This window comes from Vulpes vulpes, chromosome X (genome assembly GCF_048418805.1).
Source record: "Vulpes vulpes isolate BD-2025 chromosome X, VulVul3, whole genome shotgun sequence".
Taxonomy (NCBI): domain Eukaryota; kingdom Metazoa; phylum Chordata; class Mammalia; order Carnivora; family Canidae; genus Vulpes; species Vulpes vulpes.
The window spans coordinates 26,661,012-26,685,043 of NC_132796.1; the positions used below are offsets into that span (position 1 = coordinate 26,661,012).

The 24,032-nt window shown below is 38.3% G+C and overlaps 1 protein-coding gene and 1 pseudogene across 7 annotated transcripts in view; one reads left to right on the forward strand and one right to left on the reverse strand.

Annotated features, from left to right (window-relative positions):
* DMD (dystrophin) overlaps window positions 1-24,032 on the reverse strand; it is a 2,426,617-nt gene that overhangs the window by 427,177 nt on the left and 1,975,408 nt on the right. The window lies entirely within an intron of this gene.
* Window positions 21,323-21,961, forward strand: LOC112919090 (protein lin-28 homolog A pseudogene; annotated as a pseudogene).

Here is a 24,032-nt window from a genome sequence, read left to right on the forward strand (position 1 = left end):
TTTTCCTAGAGATGCTAACTTTTCCATTCCTGTTATGTATTCTCAAAATTTGTCATTGCTTATATTTTATTGTTGCCACTCCCATATTCTTTCTCCTTGTAGGTAAATCTGTAATTTTATTTCCTCTATTCTCATTTTAGTAAAGTGTCATGACCTATCATTTCTAACCAGAAATCCCTATAAATGATCTATTGAAAGAAAAATTTTGCTAACAAGACATTTGGCCATTTGCATAGGTTGGCGGTGAAATAAATGAAGGTGGTGGGACTTGTGATTATTGAAATTTGGCCACTGGTAGAATGCAAATGAGTACTGCTCTATGTATGACACAGTTATTTCTGGCCTTGAATTGGCAAGGTATAATTTATTAGCAATATTTATTTTCCTCTTCACTTCTTGCTGTAAAATATTTGGGAATAATTTACAACTCCAAGCTGCACGATTTTCTTTTAACTGTTGGGTTGAAACATGCAAAAAAAGAAAAGAAACTCTGCTAATGTTGTAGGTCTAAAGCATTTGAATACTAGAAATGTTATATGGTTTGAGCTAATGTTTTAATATACTGTTTATGGACCTCCTGGAAATTATACAGTGTATGCTACCTTCTCCTGGGAAATCTGGATTATCCCAATATTTGTATCTCTGGATCTTTCTCAGGCTGAACAAATATGTACCACACAAAGTTGACCTCTGGTTTGCATTCTGTTCATCAAGACAGATGATATGCAGCATGAGAAGGTATGAGTCAGTTAAACTGAAAATATCAGTGAGCAAATATTTATTTCTCTCAGTTGTACTCTTGTAAATTCCTTTACACTTGTTTTTGAAATTTTAGTAAGATCACATAAATGAGCACTTTGTAAACAATAAAGAATCATATATAAGTGAAGCACATTACCTATAATGCACCATCAGAAAGAAGAGATAAAAGATCCTTTAACACCTATTTTGACTCTGAGATAGCAGGACAAAACCAACTCCTCCAATAACAAGGGTTCATTATTATTAACAATGATAATCATGATAGCAATAAAATGAAGCTACTAACACATACTAAGCCTTCATGATATGTAGGACACCATGCTAAGTACTTTCTATAACTTATTTCACTTAATCTTCACAATATTAACCATTATTCCTTGCATTTTAGAAATGAATCATAGAGAGGCTAAGAGGCTTGGAGGGAGATCACACTGTGAGCTTGTGAAAATAGCATAGCCATCGTTCAAACACAGTTACATTTATATCCCTATGTTCCACTACAGGATAATTCTGGTGCAAAGGATCGTCTCTGAGTGAAACACAGAAATGTGGATGTAAAAGGCAACTTAGAAATCCTGCCTACCGGCAAGGACTCTGATGTTCTGCGAGGCTGGGTTATAGGTCCATGAATAGCCAGCTATACAGGGGCATAGCCAGAAAATGGCCAGATGGCCAGTACTTTATTTAACGACTAAAATGAGATGGACCAGGGCAGCCCGGGGAGCTCAGTGGTTTAGTGCCGCCTGCAGCCCAGGGCGTGACCCTGGAGACCCGGAATCGAGTCCCACGTCGGGCTCCCTGCATGGAGCCTGCTTCTCCCTCTGCCTGTGTCTCTGCCTCTCTCTCTCTCCCTGTCTCTAATAAATAAATAAAATATTTAAAAAAATAAAATGAGATGGACCAAGCCAAAGGAGGATGGCTGCTTCAGCAATGCAGCAACTCTATGTTTTGTTTTTGTTTTTGTTTTTGAACCATAATGTGGTCTGTTAACTTGTAATCTCCTAGGTAGCTTCTCCCTTCAGGTTTTAGCAAACTGCATATCATAGTTGACCATATCAGATCCAAGCTAACTCCCAATTCATTCTAGGAATCCAAAGAAAACTATGGTTTTACTAACCAGGGAACATTTCTTCAAATCTTATACAAATGTCATCTTCTCTATGAAAAGTCCCTTTTTAAATGATGTGTGGAATATTTTGTGGTCCCTACACAATTGCAAAGTATTTATCAAGCCTCAAGATAATTAAGATAGATGTAAATAGTCTATCTAAAGTTGCTAAATCTATACTATGAGAATGTATGATTCCCAAGGGCCAGAGAAGTTTTCTGTCTGCCTTCCTGCCTCCTTTCAAATACCTAGTGGTGGTGTATATACATGGTGCTTCAGTAACTTCTTGCTGAAAACAAGGTGGATTTGGCTCATAATGTAGCTGTATTAAAAATCAGCTCTGCGCTTTTAACCTTTTCTATTTTTTAGATACATAATAAAAGTAGCCATGGAACTTCTGTGAGGTTTAGTGAAATCTTTTTTCACACAAAATTGGTGCTACAGAAATAATCTCCAGACTGTCTGCTTTCACTGTTGAACATCTGAAGTTATCTAGGAACTTCTGAGGATAGTGGAAAAAAGCCACAGCTTGAAATATGTTGAGTTTAACTTTGCAATTTAATTGCAAAATTAATAAAATAAAAATAATAATAGCCACAGCAGGAGCTAAATCATGCTGGTACAGTTGCTGGGTTTGTTCTTAGATATTATTAACTCTGAAGGATGTATTCACTTGTGGCACTGCCTTTTTGGAAGGGAGAGCACATCAGGATTTTGAGTGCCTATTTTAGAGTTTTTCTTTGATACTGTGACATACAATGTGGAATGCTAAAATTAAAAAAAAAGGTGTCTACCTTGTACAACAATAAATGCATACCTCATGGTAAGGCATTTCAAATCTCAAGCACAATGCCTTTAAAGTTCAATTACTCTACTTGGCTGTTTGGATGTATTCATTTTATAATCATGGTAGCTTCCTACATAAACAGTGTTAAATGGGCCCACTGCAACATGCCAAGAAATAATCAGCTTCTATCATTTTATCTTCTATATGTATATGTTCCATAACATATGCTGGCACACATATTCCTTTACTGGTTCAAAAATCATCAATTAAGTGGAGGTCAGAAATGTAATTAATTTGCCAACTACCTCCACATATTCTTTCAGAATGAGCCGATAGCCACTCGTTATAGAGAAAAGAGCATTTTCTTCGAACATATATTTAATTTTATTAAAAATAACTTTTATTTTGAAATGGTTTAAGACTCAGAAGAAAGTAGAAACACAGTACAGAGAGCTTCCATGTACCTTTCACCCTACTTCTCCCAATGATAATACCTTAAATAACCAAAGTACATTATCAAAGCTGGGAAATTGACATTGGTAGGATGTTATTATCTGAAACACAGAGCTCATTTAGATTTTGCCAGTTTTAACGTGCACCCTTTTAAAGACATAATTATTTTAATCTGGTTTAAATGTTAAGTCTTATGTTAGACAAATGTGTTTTATAGCTGTTTTAATGTCATTCTAAATTGTTCTAAACAATGTTCAATGTAGCAAAATTATAAGAATGGTTTTCTGATCATTTGACTGATGTAAAACTCTTTGCTTTCTGCTATGGATTTGTTGCCACAGAAAATCTCAAAATTATTTTTTTTAAAAAAAGATAAAAAGCACCTTGATTGGGAGAGCTTGACTTTTTATCCCTTTGATAGGTGTACTGGGAAACGAACTAGGGGTGGTGGAAGGGGAGGAGGGCGGGTGTTGGAGGGGAAGGGGTGACGGGCACTGAGGCGGACACTTGACGGAATGAGCACTGGGTGTTTTTCTGTATGTTGGTAAATTGAACACAATAAAAATTAATTAAAAAAAATAAAATAAAACTGAAAAAAAGACAAATGTGTTTTATAGCTGTTTTAATGTCATTCTAAATTGTTCTAAACAATGTTCAATGTAGCAAAATTATAAGAATGGTTTTCTGATCATTTGACTGATGTAAAACTCTTTGCTTTCTGCTATGGATTTGTTGCCACAGAAAATCTCAAAATTATTTTTTTTTAAAGATAAAAAGCACCTTGATTGGGAGAGCTTGACTTTTTATCCCTTTGATAGGTGTATGCTCAATTACTCCTTAGAAATTGTATATGAACGGTTTTGTTCTGCTTCTCGCTCCCAAGTCTCAGTTTTGACTAGGTTGTTCCCTGACATCTAGTTCAATATTTGCAGCAGATCAGCCTTCAGATACTTTTTTTTTCCAGATATATTTTTTTAAAATACCAGAAATCAGAAATCAGTCAATGATACATCTACAATTTAGAGGCTCTTTAGAATATTCTATTGGAAATGAACAAAAATTCTGAAAAACAAAATGGATACTTCCAGATACAAAGATATGACTTAATATATCTAGTGCTCGGTGTTATTAATCACTGTCCCTGTGCTAATAAGTCATTCAAGAAAGCTAAATAGCTGGCAGAGCTATGTAACAAACACAAACAAGTATTTGCTTCTTAAATATTTTAAATGGTCGCTCATTATTAATTTTTATAAAATGTATCACAATCACATTAATCCCAATAGTCTAATATCTTTGTAATACAGATATAAGTAATTCAACAGGAGTTCATTGTGATTTTACTTTAATTAATACTTGCTTATTGTAAAGTATTACTTGCCTTTTGATGGTATGGCCTTAATAACTACGCCTCTTTTGGTGAATGCCAGATCGTTATTAATTCCTTTTTTATTCATTATAACAACATCAATCAGGGAAAGCTCATTTGCTATTAATGTGAATATAACAGGTAATTCCATTCTAATCTGGTAGTGATTAATGTTCACTTGGTAAGTAATTACAATATCACATTTCAAAGTGTTAGCATTAGACAATACTTATTTTGTGTGGTCTCTCAAAGAACCACAGCAATTTGTCTGGGCTTAGAACTGAAAAGGATTGAGAGGGAAAATCAACCCAAGAACAAAGAGGAAGGTTTCATATGTGGCTGGGTAAAGAGAATAATAGTTAAGTAAGAGGTATGTAAAAATACATCACTTTTTTGTCAATTAGTATGCTTCATGTACACTGAGAAATATCACAATTCCATTTGTAAAACAAAGAAAAATGAAACTGATAGAGGTTTCAAAAGCCACTCTTTTAGTTCCATAATGTCAATGAATTCTCAAACCACATGGTTTCCCTGTCTTAAATGATAGATGAGTTTCAATGTAAGAAAGAAGTTATATCTAAAAGAAGTAGCTCTTTTGATGCCATCATTTTATTTGCAGATTAATCAAAAGTTAAGTTGTCTAATTTGGGCCAAAATGATTCTTACATTGAGAAAATAAATCTACTAAAAATATATATTGATTTATATCACCATTATAGTTCTGTCCTACTTTAGATAATCTATACACACTTCCATTAACATTAATGACCAGAGTGATTCCCACACATATTGACACTTAATATAGGATTATGTTGAACTGGATCAATGATGATCATTGATTTGAAAAACCCTGGAAATAATAAGCTTACTGTTGAACATAGGCCATATACACACCTGAAATTTATATGCTCTCTGGACGGGGCAGGGGAGACACATATGAGGCTCCAAACAACCTTGAAGAGCAGGCAGGAGAGACACCATTAATCTTATTTCACAGATGAGGAGATTGATGCCGAGAGCAGTTCAGAGACTTGCCCTAAATCCCACTACAGAGGTTTCCCCAGCTTCCCACTCTTGGTTTTATGTTCTCTCCTCTATCGCCTACTGACATCCGGCCTCTACTCACTTGTGACAGCTTCTAGAGAATAGATGTAAGAAAAACTGCCAGGGGTTTACCAGCCTCCAAATAACTAAAACTTACTGGACCAATATGGAGACCAGGGGAGGAGAGGGAAAAAAGAAAGTCAGGAATGTGGGGACTCTCAAAGCCACAGAATTTGAATTAAAATCCCACCAGCCAGAAATCTTGGATTTCTGTTTGCACTACCGGAGCCACTAATATTAATTTGGAAACTAAGATGGGCCTGGCCTATAGACGTGGCCTATGGGTAGATACCACTGGCACTGGAAGGTGGCAAAGGGAAGAGAAATAAAAATGTTTGACCTTGAGCAAGCCATTTGCTATTTATTTAATTTTATTTTAATCAATCACCTACCAATCAATGATCAATTTCAATCAACATTCATACCTACCACTACTACGTATCATGTTACGAGCGATGAATAGAAGGAATAAGTGGACAAAATTACTGCCTTCAAGAAGATCACAACTGATAAATGTTGCAAAACAGGTTCCCATGGGTGTGCCAAAACACATGCTGTGGTTAGGTTTTAGGCACCTCGGATAGTGATCGCCGTGAGCCCTGGGACATACTATAGGCAGGTACTGAGAATTCTGGAGCCCTCAGCCATGAGACACTTTATCTGCTCACCCTGATATCAAAACGACTGAGATCTGCTGCAAAGAAATTTGGGCTTTCCTTATAGAGAGGAATGAGTGTATATCTCAGCTGGGGGAGAGCTGGGACTTTGGGAGAAGATGCCTCTAAAAAGAAGTGTGATAAATCTAAGCTTAAACCAGAAGACAGGCAAGAGTCTTGGTGCCAGTGGAAAGAACAATGAATCCACCAACATTAAGACTTGTCAAGATGAGCAAGCTTCATATTGCTTGATACAAATGCAAATATTGTGCTGGAACTCTATTGGATCATTTGTCTTTCTCTTCCACCTTTGTTGGCTCCATTATACCCATTGGCCTGATGCCTTATTCTCTTGGAAAATCTCATTTTTGCAGTCTCTTGCTCCCTTAGATCACCTGGACCCACATCTCCCAAAATGTGGCTTGCCGAATGCTATAGGTAGGGAGCTGATTGATAGCATTACACACAAGAAAGGTTTGAATTTTAACATTTACTTTGGCGTGGATGTATTATAAAGAAATCCCACACTAGCACATCCAGCTATAATGTTACAGGTGTTATTACTTAAAGCTAAAAGCAAAAAAAGCCAGCTAATTTTAAGAAAAACATTAAATAAATAATAGATGTTATGGAAAAGATTGGACAATGGAGTGTATATCATTTTCCTATTGCTGCTATCACAAATTAACACAAACTTAGTAGCTTAGGACAAAATAAATTTTTGATCTTACAGTTCTGGAAGTCACAATTCTGAAATGGGTCTCATGGACTAATATCAAAATATTGGTAGGCCTGTGGTTCCTTCTGGAGAAGCTGGAGGAGAATCTGTTTCCTTGCGTTTTCCAGCTAGTAGAGGCCATCCACATTGTTTGGTTAGGGGCTCTTTTCCCTCTTTTTAAGCCAGCAGCATGGCATCTTCATATCTCTGTCTCTGACTCCCACTCTCTGGCTTCCTTCTTTTGCTTATAAGAACTCTGATTATGCTGTGCCCATCTGCATAATCCAGTATAATTTCCCCATCTCAAGGGCACTTGACTAACAACATTCATTCCATCAGCTATTTTATTTTATTTTATTTTATTTTATTATTTTTCCAACAGCAATTTTAATTCTCCCTTACCATGTACTGTAACATGTTCAGAAGTTATGAGGACTTGGACATGAACATTTTTGGGAGGCCATTATTTTGCCTATAATATTGGGCAAGTAAAAATTCCTTTGGCCAATGAAATATTAGCAGGCTTGATGGAAGCACAGGCTTAAAAAAGTTGTCTATATATTTCCACTCCTGCTCTTCCACCTTTGTCTTTGCCAAGAGGACATGCCTGGGCTAGCTTATAGAAGAAGAATGAGCAAGATATGAGCAGTAGAGCCAAGCTGATTCACCTACCCTCAGACATGTGAACTCCTAGGCACCCTCCAGATGTGCAAGCTAGCCCAGCTAGAGCACAAAAACTGCCCAATTTAAAACAAGCCACAAGCTAGTGGTCTAAAGAAATACTGTTTTAAGCTATTGAGTTTTGAGGTGGCCTGTTTCACAGCATTATTGTGGCAAATTATAATGAACACAGACATCAAATGATAATTTTGGCAGGAAGACTATTAAAATAAAGCTCACCATATAATGTTATCTCTACTATATTGTAATGGAAAGGGAATTTTAACAACTAAAAACAAAATCATAAGAACATGCTCTCAGAATAAAGGGCAGGATTTCCTAAGAAAGGATGATGACAAACATCCTTTTTCTGTCTACTCCATCCCCCACCCTCTCTTTTACTCTTTATATTTCTCATTTATGTGCTGATTGAGGAAATCTTCACAAATCATCTGAATTTGAGAACTTCTGCCTGTATACTACTTAATATAATGCTTTGCACATTGTAAACCCTCAAGAATGTTGTTGAATGAGTAACCACAATGTGAACTGATCCATTTGCAATGGTGTGCTACTAATTCTGGAGCTGAATAATGTGGTCATTGCAGTGTACTAAGTGTCATGAAAATTTACAGAAAAGAAACATTTCATATGGAAGACATTGTATTCTCCATTATTTTAGCAATACTACTGAAGCATATAAAGTCATGCTGTGACTTTGTAGAAAGCTGTGCCCTACTAATTTAGAAGGACACGCTGACTCCATGTTGATTGGTTAGGAAGGGGGCTTACCATGTTGATTTGTTTCTTTTTAATTCTCACCTGCCAGTCTGAGAGTTTTCTTTAAAATGGTAATGATACAAATTAATCAATAAAGTGTTATGGGGACTTAAGGTAAAAGGAACTAAAAAAATCCAATTTCCAAACTGCCACATCTATTTAGCACATGTCATAGTATAGCTTAACCCATGGTGCATTAACAAAATATAGGTCAAAGTTAAATTTTATAAAGATGGAGAAAAAAACAGTCCTCACAAAACATTTCACTGGAATAGAAAACTTCAGGCTTTTTGTATATTGGCAAATCCAGACCCTTTAATTAAAACAATTCTTCCTAATGGTCTGCATCTAATCAGGTATAGTGGAGTATTAATAAAACATGTTTTATATTCTCTGGTTTGTTTTAAATGGCTATTTCAATGGACTGAATTTGAAAGCAGTCAATTTATATTGTTTTAACAAGAACAAGTTTATTTTGCTTTACCAATATAGAAACATCTATTTTTTTTTAAAAAAACAACTTCTTATTTAAGGGTAAGATTATCAGATCTTAAAAACTAATCTGATAAAGAAGGATGATAGTTGCACAAATATGTTATAAAGCAAAAATAGTAAAATGTTAATGGCAAAATATGGGTGGTGAGTATACAAATGCTCACTGTAAAAGTCAGCTTTGATGTATGTTTAAACATTTTTATATTAAAATGCTAGAAAATATTAATCTTGAATTTAAAATATTATATCCTTATATATTTTTATATCAGTGCCACCATTTTGTTGCCTTTTCATTTTCTGTAAAAATGATTATTAGCTACTTAACTTTGAAATATCTGAGCAGCAGTTTTTTTATGGCATGCTCATCTTGTTTGACTTAATGACTGAGAGATGTGGGATACTTTGTGGACCAGAAGTCTATTTTACAATTTGAGATTATGTCAAAGAGTATATAAAAATCAGTTGTGCTAAGGCCCCTGGGTTGCTCAGTTGGCTGAGCGTCTGACTCTGGATTTTGGCTCAGGTTATGATCTCAGTGTTGTGAGATTGAGCCCCACGTGGGGCTCTGCACTAAGAGTGGGGTCTGCTTAAGATTCTCTCTCTTGTTCCCTTTTCCCCTACCCCCACCTCGCATGCACAGGCTACCTCCCTCTCTCTCTCTCTCAAAAAAAAAAAATAGTTGGGCTGTGGAGGTGGGGATAAGTGGAAGGTCTTCCCAGCAGACAGAAGTATGGAGACAGAAGGTGAATAATGTCCAGGTAGCTTTGAATTTTTTTTGCTATATATCTCCCTCAGAGGGATTCAAAGAAATGGAGTCATTGATAAACTATATCATGAATGACTTTAAAAGCTACTCCAAGGATGTGCAAGTTTTATCTTAAAGGTACTGAGGAGTTTTAAGCACAGGTATGGAGATAACAGAGTCAGCCTTCATGTTAGAAGTTGACTCTGACTGAGGAAGTGATACTAAATGCAGGCAGACCAGATTAGGGGCCACTACAGTTTTCTGGGTGAAACTAATAGCAATAGCATCATCGACAACAATCATAGTACCTACTCTTTCTTGGTTGCATTTTACATGCTTGACTCTCTCTCTATGGTAATCTCAGTAAAGTTGCAGGATACAAAATCAACATACAAAAATCAGTTGTGTTTCTTTACACTAATAACAAACTATCTGATAAAGAAATTGGAAAAAACAATTTCATCTATGGTATCATCAAAAAGGATAAAACGCTAGGGCATAAATTTACCTAGGGAAGTGAAAGACTTATATGCTGAAAACTAAAAAAGATGAATGACAGAAATTAGAGAATATAAAAAAAATGGAAAGACATCTATGTTCATGGATAGGAAGACTCAATATTGTTAAGATGTTCGTACTACCCAAAGCAATCTATAGATTTAATGCAGTCCCTATGAAAATCCCAATGGTATTTTGTACAGAAATTGAAAAAAAAATTCCAAAATTCATGTAGAACCAGAAAAGACCCTCAATTGTCAGAAAAATCTTGTAAAAGGTGAATAAAGGTAGAGGCATCTCACTTCCTGATTTCAAAATATATTACAAAGCTACAGTAATTAAAACATGGCATGGTACTGGTATAAACATATACAGACCAATGGAACAGAAGAAAGAGACCAGAAATAAATCCATACTGATCTAACACAAGAGTACCTAGGATTTACAATGGGGAAAGGATGGTGACTTCAATAAATGGTGACGGGAAAACTGGATATGTACCTGCAAAAGAATGAGACTGGACCCTTATCTAACACTATACAGAAAAGTCAACTCAAAATGGGAGCACCTGGGTGGCTCAGTTGGTTAAGTGTCTGACTTGATGTCGGCTCAGATTCTGATCTCAGGGTCCTGGAATTGAACCTCAAGTCAGGATCCATATGCAGCAAGGAGTCTGCTTGAGATTCTCTCCCTCTCCTCCTGCCCGTGCTTATGCTCTATTTCTCTAAAAAAATTTTTAAAAATTAACTCAAAAATAGATCTGCCCTATGACCCAGCAATTGTACTGCTGGGGATTTACCCCAAAGATACAGATGCAATGAAACGCCAGGACACCTGCACTCTGATGTTTATAGCAGCAATGTCCACAATAGCCAAACTGTGGAAGGAGCCTTGGTGTCCATCGAAAGACGAATGGATAAAGAAGATGTGGTCTATGTATACAATGGAATATTACTCAGCCATTAGAAATGACAAATACCCACCATTTGCTTCAACATGGATGGAACTGGAGGGTATTATGCTGAGTGAAATAAGTCAATCGGAGAAGCACAAACATTATATGGTCTCATTCATTTGGGGAATATAAAAAATAGTGAAAGGGAATGAAGGGGAAGGGAGAAAAAATGAGTGGGAAATATCAGAAAGGGAGACAGAACATGAGAGACTCCTAACTCTGGGAAACGAACTAGGGGTGGTGGAAAGGGAGGTGGGTGGGGGGGGTGACTGGGTGATGGGAACTGAGGGGGGCACTTGACGGGATGAGCACTGGGTGTTATTCTATATGTTGGCAAATTGAACACCAATAAAAAAATAAATTTATTTTAAAAAATCAACTCAAAATGGATTAAAGATTTACATTTAAGACCTTAAATTATAAAACTCGTAGAAAGATACAGGGGAAAAGCTATATGATGTTGGTCCTTGGCACAAATTTCATGGATATGACATTAAAAGCAGAGGCAACAAAGGCAAAATTAGACAAGTGAATAATCTCATTTACTTCTTTCATCTAGCCAACACAGAAATTTTAGGAGGAAAGGAGGCTAGAAAAAAATTAAGAAGTCTACATAAGGCTACAAGATTTGAATCAGGTGTGTTTAATTGCACAGTAATAAAATCCCAACATATGGAATATTCACAGAGAAAGAAAACTCTGCATCAAGAGAGACTTTAGGACATAGAGTCAGCAACATTTCATGCTTAAGGAGATGTATACAAAAGAGAGATGTCACGCTGGACCCTGAGGCTTCTGGCTTAGAAAATTGGTAAATGATGGTATCATTTTCTGAAACAGGGAATAGAAGTGAATGTCCACATTTGCTAGGAATTTCAGTTTGGGACATGCTGTTTTTGAAATGACTGTGGACAGGAATAAGTCTCAGAATATTTAACATCTGCTACAGCAAAAGCTCAACCAATCAGAGCAGACACTAGCCAGTACACCCTACTTGTGTTTACCAGTAAGTAAAGTCCTGTGCCCTAAATACAGAGGTTCATTGGGGGATATAAAATATGGAATGGCCCCCAAGAGAAAGATGCAGGAAGCAGATAATAATTTGGAACTCATCTGCTTATAGATACTAAGTGGAGCTTCTGATGAAGACATGATGCTAGAAAGGGCATGGGATAGAAAAGGAGGAGGGGCTGAGGATGGGGTCTGGGGAGCACCTGCAATTATGGAAGGGGCAGAACATGAATCATCTGCAAGAGAGACCAAAAAATAGGAGATAGGTCAGATTTGAAAACCTGAGGAAGAGAATGTCAAGGAACCAAAGAAGGAAAGAATTACACAGAGAAGGTGAGTCAGGTGAGTTGAGCAAGGGGGAGGACATTGATTTTCTTAGTGAAAGTAGTTTGCCTGGCAAGTAGGAGTAATAACCAAAGAGCATGGGTTGAAAGGGAATTGTGGGTAAAGAAGGGGATGTAGCCAGCCATGCTACTGTCTCACAGAGACTGGCCTCGGAATGGAAAGAGGAGTGGTGACACTGGAAGAGGGTGGGAGACGAGCATTGTTGAGGTTGAGAAATGTGTTCATTAGCTAAAAAGAAGGGCAATAAAGGGTAAATGACAGCAAAGAATCAGCTGGAAGGTGGCTTCAAAGTTATGGTGGAAGGGAATTCTGATGGAACAAAGTTTGGAGGAGACAAACTTCAGAACAGGGTTATCCTCCCATCCTTTCCATATCCTATTATTCACACAGCAGCCAGAGAGATTTTGTAAAAAACAAGCATGAGTCATGTATTTATCGGCTGTTTTCCCAATGAGAATGTACACTCTAGGGGGTGGGAACCTGTCAGCCAAGGGAAGGACAAGGAGAACGCAGACACTCAAACAGAAGTAGCAAGAGTGAAGAGGAGATTGCATCTGAAGGGGAGGCCATGATCCCTAGTCTCCTGTGCACATTTTGCGGAAATCACCCCATGTTAGGAATTTGTATATCTTTCCAACTATGATAGACCTGCCTTGCTGAACAATCTAAAAAATTTCTAGTTACTCCATTTCTTTCTTTCTTCACACAATGAACAACTTAATATTTAGCCTTTTAAAAAAAATTTCTTCCTCCCTGCTCCTTCCTACCTCCAAAACCAATCAAGCTTTTCCCAAAGTATTTCTTATGACTGCCATGAACATAAAGTGAACCTCAGTCTTGCTGGTGCTAATTTAGTCTACAAGAAACCACTGACCAAATTAAACCAAAATAACTCTTTAGATCCCATTATGTAGGAGAGTCTGATGGACTAAATTTTTTATTTTTTTTTATTTTTTTATTTTTTATTTTTTGGACTAAATTTTTTAAATGATATTTAAATAGTCGTTCACTGAGGGTGGCCCTCGACCAGCAACAACAGCATTCCCTGGGAATGTGATAAAAATACAAATGATTAGTCCCCAACCCAGCCCTAACTGAATCTGAAACTTTGGTGGTGGTATCCTTCAATCTGTGAGTTAACAAGTCCTTAAGTAGTTGTGATGTGTGTTCAAGTTTTGCATAAAATGAATTCATGGCCTATAACTGATTATTTCTCGAACACAGCTGCGCTGGGGGAATTAACGAAACCAGGTTTTCTGTTCATCAGAAAAGGTCAAATTCAAGAGCCAGAGGACCAATCTCAGGACATGGACTATGTAAAATACATATACAATGGGGTACAAAGTAAAAACATGACTGAAAATGAAGGGAACCTGAAAAAAGTGCATCATGGTTGAAATAGTCTACTTTGAGAAGCTACGTATGTGCTAACTCTCAGAACTCTTCTTTCTTTGCACTAGTTTGAGGGGGTGATTTATCTCTGACACAACTGCCACATGCATTTATATTATTAATATGACAGGCTTCTTGTAATGAGAAGGGAACACCTCGCATTTAGTAAACTAATTTCTGACGTGAGAGAAATATCTTACATGAAAATGTTACCCTCTGAAAATCTTCCCCTGACGATTCCTGTCTGCTTTCTTGACAACAGAGGAGTTGGGGGAAATCTTTTGAATAGGACTCAGAGCTTCTCCAGAGACAGGCTGACCAGGTTGTTGGGGCAGACTGCCCATGTACCAAGAATCTCAGAATCAAGAAAGTCTGAATCAAGGCTTTCCTCAGAGGCATTCTGAGAAAGTAAGATCTGTATATATGCATCTATCTGAGATGACTATTGGGTAAAGAGACACTGAGAACAAATTGACCAAGAATGTATTCATTCAAAGGAATATTGTCCTTTAATGTAGTGAGTCATGTTACAATTTAAGAATTAAACTCCTCCTTTGAAACTGCCTTTAAAGAGTTTTCAATAACATAAGAAATTCTACTGGTATCTAATTTTTTTAAAGAATCGATTGTGGGGTGCCTGTGTGGCTCAGTGGTTGAGCGGCTGCCTTTGGCTCAGGGTATGATTCCAGGGTCCTGGGACTGAGTCCCACATCAGGCTCCCTGCAGGGAGGCTGCTTCTCCCTCTGTCTCTCTCTGTGTGTCATGAATAAATAAATAAAATCTTAAAAAAAAGAATCGATTGCATCTAAGGGCTGTCATTTATTTATTTATTTATTTATTTATTTATTTATTTATTTATCTATCTATCTATCTAATAAACCAAAAGAGGTTTAAATTTAATTCTTGTTTTAAAAAGATTTTTATTTTTAAGTAATCTCTACATCCAACATGGGGCTTGAACTTACAACCCTGAGATCAAGAATTGCACGCTCCACTGACTGAGCCAGCCAGGCGTTCCACTAGAAGAGGTTTTAAGAACGAAGCAAAAAATCAAATCCACCAGCAAAAATAGGAAAATTTGCTAGCACTGAAAACATTAAAAAGAAGAAACCACAGCACTGGAAAGCCCCTGAAAAAAGGAGTACCAAGACGGTCAGAATGGTTAACAACCTCCCAGAAATAATTCTAATAGGGCAACTATTTAGGATTCTAACTGACACGCAAAACTTTTTATTTAAAAAATCAGTTGCATTACTTTAATTGCTTATTAAAACACATATTTATAACCATAGTTAATTATGGGGCAGTTAACGCATGCTGGCAAAGCCAGTCCAATCATCCAGAAGCGTGTCTCATGTTGGCTCTGAATGTCTTCTCTCCTTGGCTCCCCAGCTCCTGGGCCTCCTTTGTGGTTTCCTCCCTGTCCTCTATTCTAAAGGGTCAGTGAAGCTTGGGCTTTAGTCTTTTTTACTTTTTTTGGTACATAGACATAGCCCTGCCCTGGAGGCATTCCTAAAATGTCAATTATTGTTTTGATATGATGATCTCCCAAATCTTTATTTCTAGCATAAGAGTCTATGCTGATTTTCCAAGCCACATAGTCAATTGCCCAGGAATATTCCCTAAATATATGCTCCTTTTGGAAATCCCTCAAACCGTACATGTCCTAAATTAGTGTTGTTGTTGCTATCGTTCTTTTTCTTCTTCATTTTTTCTTAGAGAGAGAGAGACAGCAAGTGTGAGGGGGAAGAGGGACAGAGGCAGACGGAGAGAGAATCTCAAGCAGGTTCCATACCCAGCACAGATCCCAATGCAGGGCTCGATCCCATGATCCCCTATCCCAGAGATCATGACCTGAACCAAAATCAAGAGTCAAACGCTTAACCTACTGAGCCACCCAGGTGCCCCCTAAATCTGTGTTCTTTTTTTTTTTTAAAAAAGATTTTATTTATTTATTCATGAGAGACACACACAGAGAGAAGCAGAGACACAGGTAGAGGGAGAAGCAGGATCCATGCAGGGAGCCTGACGTGGGACTCGATTCCAGATCTCCAGGATCACACCCTGGGCTGAAGGCGGCGCTAAACCACTGAGCCACCCGGGCTGCCATAAATCTGTTCTTAAAGTTGGTCCCTCACCACTAGCAGCAGCAGCAGTAGCAGCAGCAACACAGAACTTTTTAAAAATGCAAATTCTCTGTGCCTGCCCCAGACCTCCAGAATCAGAAACTCAGGGGCCGAGGCTCTGTCATCTGCATGTTAACAAGCCTTCCAAGAGATTCTAGTGGAGCTTGTGTGGAGAGCTGCTGTCCTAAGGCATATGTAACTACTACCCTGGGTATTCATCATGGTTTTTATTTTCTCTATTTTATCATGCTTTGACATCTTGAGGGTCTTGTCGGCCAGGGAGGGACCACCCCCCTCCCAAGCCTAACAAATTCCAACAGACAGCAAATGTGAGTGTGGCTTTCATTTGCAAACTAACCAATCCAAAGCATATCCCCAACCACCTCCTTTATTTAACTCTCACAGGCCAAGCCAGTATTTCCAGGGCCAGGTACTGAAGAACTAGACACTCTATAGCCCAGAGCCTGCTGAAATCATTCAAACTATCCAGTCCTAAACTTGCCCAAACTTGCCTACCCTGCCCCATCCATTCTTTCCCAGGGACACCACAATAAAGGAGAAACCATGCTTTCTCCTTTGCTCTTTCTGCCTCCTGAGTGACCCCAGTACTTCCCCTTGTAGTCCTGTAAAGTGTTGCACGTCCCCTTCTCCTGGGAACTGTGAGTAATAAAACTTCTTTCATGGCAATGACTTGTCTACGCCATCACTCAGTCACCTCTATAAATTAAATCCCAGGTACAATTCAAACTTACTCTGCCCCTCCTAACAAACTCTAAGGCTTGGGTTCTCTACTACAGCAAATGCCTCCTCCTCCAGCTGTCCAACCAGAAACCTTGGCTTCTTCCTTCCCCTTAACCCTTTACACTAATCCATTACATAATACAGCAAAGTCTAACTCCAAATAACAACCACCACCACCACCACCACCACCACCAAACCTGGGAATCAATTCACATCTCTCCACTGTGGCCACTGTGTCCCATATAACTTTCATCAATAGTCTAGCGAAGGCTATTTTGTTTCAGAGTTCTTGACCCTTTCACCTCAATCCAATTTTCATTTTATATGAAGCTAGACCTCTCCTTAACAAACAAACAAACAAACTTAAGTGGTTGACCACTGCTACCCAAGGAAAAACTGAAAAACACTTTCTGATACTTGCTGGCTTTCCAGCTTCATCTCTTCCCCTCCAGACCACAGCTTTACCAAGGTGCGATTGGCTCAAAATCACTTTCCTATGACTTCAGAGTGTGCATAGCTTGCTGCCCGGCTTAGCCTACCGAAGAAATTCATCTTCTAGATGTCTGGGAAGACTTCCCTAACCCCTCAAGGCTGGGCTATTTTGCCATTTCAAAGGTCGCACTTCATCCCACTTCCTGCCTTCTTCCCTCCTTTCTGGAGATGCTATCCTTGTTAAAATCAGAAAAGGAAAGCAGAGAGGAGTTAGAGGAGGAAGGAACCCCAGGTGAGAAGAAGAGGCATCAGGGGATGGAAATAAGTTCCTGGCATTGTTAATCAAAAGTCTGAAGGCATTGTCCACAAGTCAAATAACTGTAATCAGCTTCACAAATAACTTTTAGCATGAATGGTATGTTTGTCTACTCAATTATCTGACGTTTTTCTCTAAGTAGACTTATATTGACCCATTTTGTTTGACTTCGTCTCATTCTGAGCAATGATATCTTAAAATCAACTGTTTATGGCACTCACTACATTTTTCTAAAACACATTAAATAAATACTAAATTATTAAAATTTGTAAAAGTATCCAACCATGTACCATGTAATAATACTCTACTTTCATTACTCTAGTGGGAAGTGATCACTTGGGGAGAGAATTATTATAAATGACAAGTAACGCATGCAGGCGTATTAAAAATTAAATTAGATAGCTTAGGAAATTAATTATAATTTATAATCCTTCCCCCCGTGGTAAATTTATTCCAAATCCCAAACATCTGAATTATAAACTAACTTTTGGGGGAAAAAAAACCCTATTATACATTGGAAGGCACCTGATAATTGATACATGCTTAGCAAATGAATAATCGAGTTTATTTTGCTGATTCACAATTCACAAGTCCTGTGGAGGTCAGGTTTCTGATTGCTCATTAGTAGCTGTTTTCCAAACAGTGGAAACAGTGTTGATACTTCAATTTTACTTTGAATGCCTGCAAATGATTCATTCAATGCAAAAAAGGTCCAATGGCCTCATAGAGTTAGATAGTTAGGTTTAACTAATCAAGAAGGACTCTAGCCACAAGGACACTTTCTGGTTAAGTCACTAAGAGTCAGGAGTCTCTCATGTTCCTAACTCTGGGAAACGAACTAGGGGTGGAAGAAAGGGAGGTGGGCGGGGGGTGAGGGTGACTGGGTGACGGGCACTGAGGGGGGCACTTGATGAGATGAGCACTGGGTGTTATTCTATATGTTGGCAAATTGAACACCAATAAAAAATAAATTCATAAAAAAAAGTCACTAAGAGTCAAGTAACTTTCAGTAACTTAACAGATGTGACAAAAATTTTCTGACTGCTGTTTCTCTAATGTACCTCCATGGATAGACTAAACCAGATTTCCACTTAAGAAAAGTTTTTCTTTCTAGTTATCAATTTTAGTCTGGTATCTGCTTCTTAATCTTGTTCTTAAAGACTGTTTTCTTATCACAAAGTTCTCGCAATATTGCCAATACCCAAACAAAGACATAGTTGAGACGCTATTCTCGCAGGTGATAAATGACTATGGTTTTCGTGCTTCTAAAACAGGCTTGGAAAATGACCTGTATTTTGCATTATGTGCATCATAAACTTCTAATTGCTCTTTCAGAGTATTCCATAAAAAAGAATATCTGACATTTTTTAAGAATAGTATGGCATTAAAACTAAAGCCCTCAGAGATGGTAAGATAGAATATTTAAAATCTGTAGACTACATTTGGAAATGCTCCCAAGGCTAGCAGTGAAGAATTACTTATCAGTGAACGTCTGGAAGTCCTTTTCCTTTTGGATTAATGGAAATCTCTAGAACTGCTCTTTCTAATATGGTAATCATAGGCCACATATGGCTACTGAGCACTCGAAATGGGGCTAGTCTGAACGGAGATGTGTTGTGAGAGTAAAACATATGGGAAAAATATATTTCATTAATAACTTTTATAATGATTACATGTTAAAATGATAATCTTTTAGGTATATTAGATTACATAAAACACTATTACAATTGACTTGATCTCTTCATGTTTACTTTCTTTAGTAGAGCAACTAGAAGATTTTAAGTCACATTATATTTCCATTGGCCAGAGCTGCTCTACAAAAATGAAGAAAACAAGGACACTCTAGTTTTCATTTTGTAAGTCAATAATTTATTAGATAATTTTCTCTGACTTGACGACAATCGGAGACAAAGCCTGTGGTGGAGGTGTTCGGAATCAAGGGTCTCTATTTCACCAAGTGCTATTTTGGGTTGGTTTAAAAAATCTACTACAGTGTAATATGATATAAATTATTTTTGCACTTTATTCATTTAAGTTTGTGAAAGTTACCACGATAAGCATTTTGTGGTTAATATACTATAAAATAAACGGCATTACCAATATAGAAATCTGATTTTTTCATCATCAAGTTTATGTATAATATATTTTTGACAGAAAATAATTAGATGCAAGCAAACAATAAACAGTATTTCCCCCCAGGGGAGATTCTCTTCCATTATATTCAATTTCCTCCTCAAATTAACTCATTTTTGGAGAAGGCAAAATAGATTCAAATTTCTTATATTTCTGAATTTTTTTTTTTCTGAAGGTGAGAGCAAAGTAGATTGAGTAAATTGACAGATGGTACTGATTTCGCACACCATTTATTTCTGGGCTTATGGCAAGTCCTACTGAAGTAATTCCTCTTAAGGAGTTTATATCAACGAGTGAATTTCCACTCAGCCTTTAAAACCCAACTCTGATACCCCCTCATCTAAGGAGCCTTGCTGGATCCCACTGGGCAGTTAACCACTTCATATTCTGCTAAGGCATATGCCTTGTGCATACTTCTCTTACTCAATTTCCCTTCTCTTTTCCCAATGCACATGAGAGTTTCCTGACAACACAACTGAAGTTAACCCAAGTCTTACTCATCTCTGAATTATCAATGACTAGTCCAGGACCTGGCATATGGTAGACACCCAAAATGCAAGTACATTCCAGTATACTCCATGAGGTGGTATTAACACTGTCAAATAAATATTAGGGACAGTGAGTTTGACAATAAAGTTTAATAATAAAGTTAATTTTCAGAGATAATTTGTAAATAAAGAGTAACTTTGAAAAATACCACACACCCACAAAGAGGTGATGGAATCATGAGAGATCTTCTACCCACCAAAATAAATATCTGCCTTATAAATGCAATCATTTTGACTGAGTTTCCTGAAAAGATCGCCCAAAGCTCTTCTCTCACTACGGTTATGTAGTTATAGTGGTGTAGCTTCGTTTGTACATGTCCAGCTGGTGTTTTCTTAATTCTCCTCATCACTCTTTGTTGACTAAGTCTATCTGTGATCACATCTCTAACGATTTTGGGCAGAACCTTTCCAAACTGATTTTCATGAAATTCCCCAGGGGTTTGCAAAAAATGTTCTTGGTGTTCATATTAGTGAAGGTAGTAATGTCTATTCTTGAAAAGCTTCATGTGTGTTCACAGGCATGTAATTTAATTATATATAATGAAATAACAATGCTAAATAAGCGGCAGGAAGGATCAAAGAGGTGTGCACACGACTCGGTTCCCCAGTTGCTTTAATTACTCAACATTGTTAGCTGCCAAGTGAATCTTGACTGTTACAATTTTCTGATTGTTTTTGTCCTTACAACCTATATCCATTTTTGGAACATTGGTTAAAGACAGGACACATCAGTAACACTGATGTTGAAATAGAGAAAGTTACTGAAAAAGCTACAAATAATAATTCGGCATGTTTTCCTCAAGATGATCTTCAGTACAAACTGATTTATAAATTGCTCCCATTTTACAGATGAGGAAATTGTGGCATATGGTCTAAGTAATTTGTCTAGGGTCAGAAAGATTGCTGGTAAACAGCTGGAGAGGGATGTGAGCCTGGGATGTCTACCTATGCAGTCTTCCAAGTGGGATGGGAGGTTCTCAAAGCTGGCTGTGCATTTGAGTTACCTGAGCTTTTAAGAATTCTGATGCCCAGACACCACAGCCCATTAGTTAAATAAAAATCTCAGAATGGGTGCTGGGGAAGATGTAGCAGCCTCTTCTTCAAGCCACCCCTCTGCCTCCAAACTTCTCTGGGGCCAGAAGCCACCTGACTTGGGGCCCGGGGCCTGGGGCTCAGGCAATGACCATGGGCTCTGTGTCAAAGCAGCAGTTTACAAGTGGCTGCACCAAGGTGCCAGAGGAGGCAAGGGGACATCGCTGCCCAGGGCAGCAGAAGAGCTACAGCTGCTATATAATGCTGCTGTCTGTAAGTGGTTCAAAGTGCGCATAGGGTTCAGCTTCCTGTCCTTGACCGCCTGCCCACACCTGGGTCGTGCTTGGAGGACATACTCTCCTCCCGTGGAGGTCTTTGTGTGCCAGAGCCAGCTGCACCTGGAGGGCTTCCAGAGCCTGAAGGAGGGTGAGGCAGTAGAATTCACTTATAAGAAGTCAGCTAAGCACCTATAATCTACCCAGGTCACTGGCCCTTCTGGGGTGTTTTGTATTGGGAGTGAGATGGCCCAAAGGGAAGAGCAAGAAGTGCAGATCTCGGTTGCGGGGGGGGAGGTGCTACAAGTGTGGAGGTCTAGATCACCATGACAAGGATTCCACATAGCCAACCCAGCCCCAAAAGTGCCACTTCTGCTGGAGCAGTAGCCATAGGGTGGCTTCATGTCCACTGATGGCCCAGCAGATCCCCAGCTCACAGGGAAAGGCAGCCTACTTTGGGGAGGAGAAGGAAGAAGAGATCCATAGGCCTGCTCTGCTCCCGCAGGCCCAGAATTGAGCTACAGTGGGTGGGGGCTAGCCTTTGTGATCAGGAAGTTTTAAGGAACAGGCATCAATCAGCAGAGTGGAGAAAGTGGGGACAGGGTGGGTAGGGGGCAGTTGGCTCTGCCGTGTGTCTCAGGCTGGGGTCCCCAGCATCACCCCATCTTTCCTCTTTGCAGGGTAGGGGGGAAGGGGTGAGGCACATGAACTCCAAGCATGCTCTATCCAAATTGCTCCCGAGGGTTCTGGGGGCAATCCCTCCCTGCTATGTGCTTTATCTGAATCTCTGCCCCCAGATCTCCAGCTTTTGAAAGTGGCCTGGACAGGGAAATTGTTTTCCTTTCAAAGAAGGAGATGTAATAATAATTTTTTCCCATGCCAGAGTGTAAAGTTTTAAGCATGAGACCAGATTGATGTGCATGACCCACACACCGCTACATTCTGTGGGAGGGAATCTCTCAGGGGTAAGGCAAGGTTCTTCTACATTTTGTCTCATAACCCACTCTTGGGATAGGGTGCTGAGGACTGTCCCAAGTAATGGGTTGTGACAGTAGGGACAGGGGTTGTTGGGGGAACAGCTGCAGACCTCATGCTCCTAAGCTTACTCCTACCCCATTCTGGGTGGATGGATTTTTATTTATTTACTCCCTTTGATAACCACACCTTGGGCCCCACCTTCTCCAGGATGCCAACTGCACTAGCTGTGTGCGAATGACACGTCTTGTACGTTTTAATTTTTTTCATTATATAAAATATTCCAGTTTTGTAAAGACAAAAAAAATCTCAGACTGAAATGGTGCCTGTTGCTCAAAATGTATCTTTCCAAGATATGCTTGAAAATGTCAACTGTTATCTCACAGTTTAGAAACAAACAAAAATCAAATTAGCTAAAGTTTAGGGGGCTGGGGAGTTGGCAAGAATACAAATATCCAGTCATAAAAGTAGAAGTTCTTTCTCTGACCTTACATAACAGTTACATTTCAGTCTACATTTTCATGTATATTTTGTCACTAAACCCAGCACGTAATTTAAAATATATTATTAATTTATACATTTTTCCTATTAGAGTTAAGAATCATTGTTAAAATGAAAAAAGCAAAACATTTGTCTTCATATAATGAATACTATTACAAAGTTCAGTAAATGAATGTTATGAAATCTTAAATACACTAATATAAGCTAAGATAGTTTGACTAATTAAACAATATTTATGTTATCAATGTTTTATAAAAAATTATACTAAATAATTAAAATCACTTCATTATCTTACAGCATGCAAAAATGACTAAATGATTTTTTAATTTCTTGGGCATTTAGGTTACTATGGAAGAGGGCCAAAATTCAGGAAAGGTGAGTAAATTCAACATTAGACCAGGTTTTTTCCAGCTGCAGTTATTAGTGACATTTTGGATTAAATAATTCTTTGTTGTGGAGGGCTATCCTGTGCATTGTAGGATATTTAGCAACATACCTGGCCTCTGTCCACTACACTTCAGCCGTGACCATTAAAAGTGCTACAGGGGTGCTTGGGTGGCTTAGACGGTTAAGTCTCTGATTTTGGCTCAGGTCAGGTCGTGATCTCAGTGTCCAGGGAGTGGGTCTTGCGTAGGGCTCTGTGCTTAGTCGGGGAGCCTGCTTCTCCCTTTCTCTCTCCTTCTACCCCTCTTCCTGCTTGTGTTTTCCATCTCTCAAATAAATAAATAAAATCTTTTTTTAAAAAAAATGTGCTTAAAAAAAAAGTGCTTCCAGACATTGCCACATGCCTCCTGAAGGGCAAAACTGCCCCACCCTTTAAGAATCACTGCAGTAGACAAACTAGCTCAGAGTTATACCCTCTAACTAATGCAGCCTCAACAATTTAGACACAGCCCTTTTGACTTCTGACTCAGAAGAATCAAGTCCTCTGCATGTCTATAATACAGGTTTCATTAATACATATGTAAGTTATTCTGATGTGAGGCAACAGCCTGTGACTCTTTCTGAATCATCAGAAACTACTGTTTGGATACTTAATGTGTTTTATAAAACAGAATCCCAAAGATTTTGAAAATCAATCTTCCCTTTAAATCCTATGATAGTCTTGATAG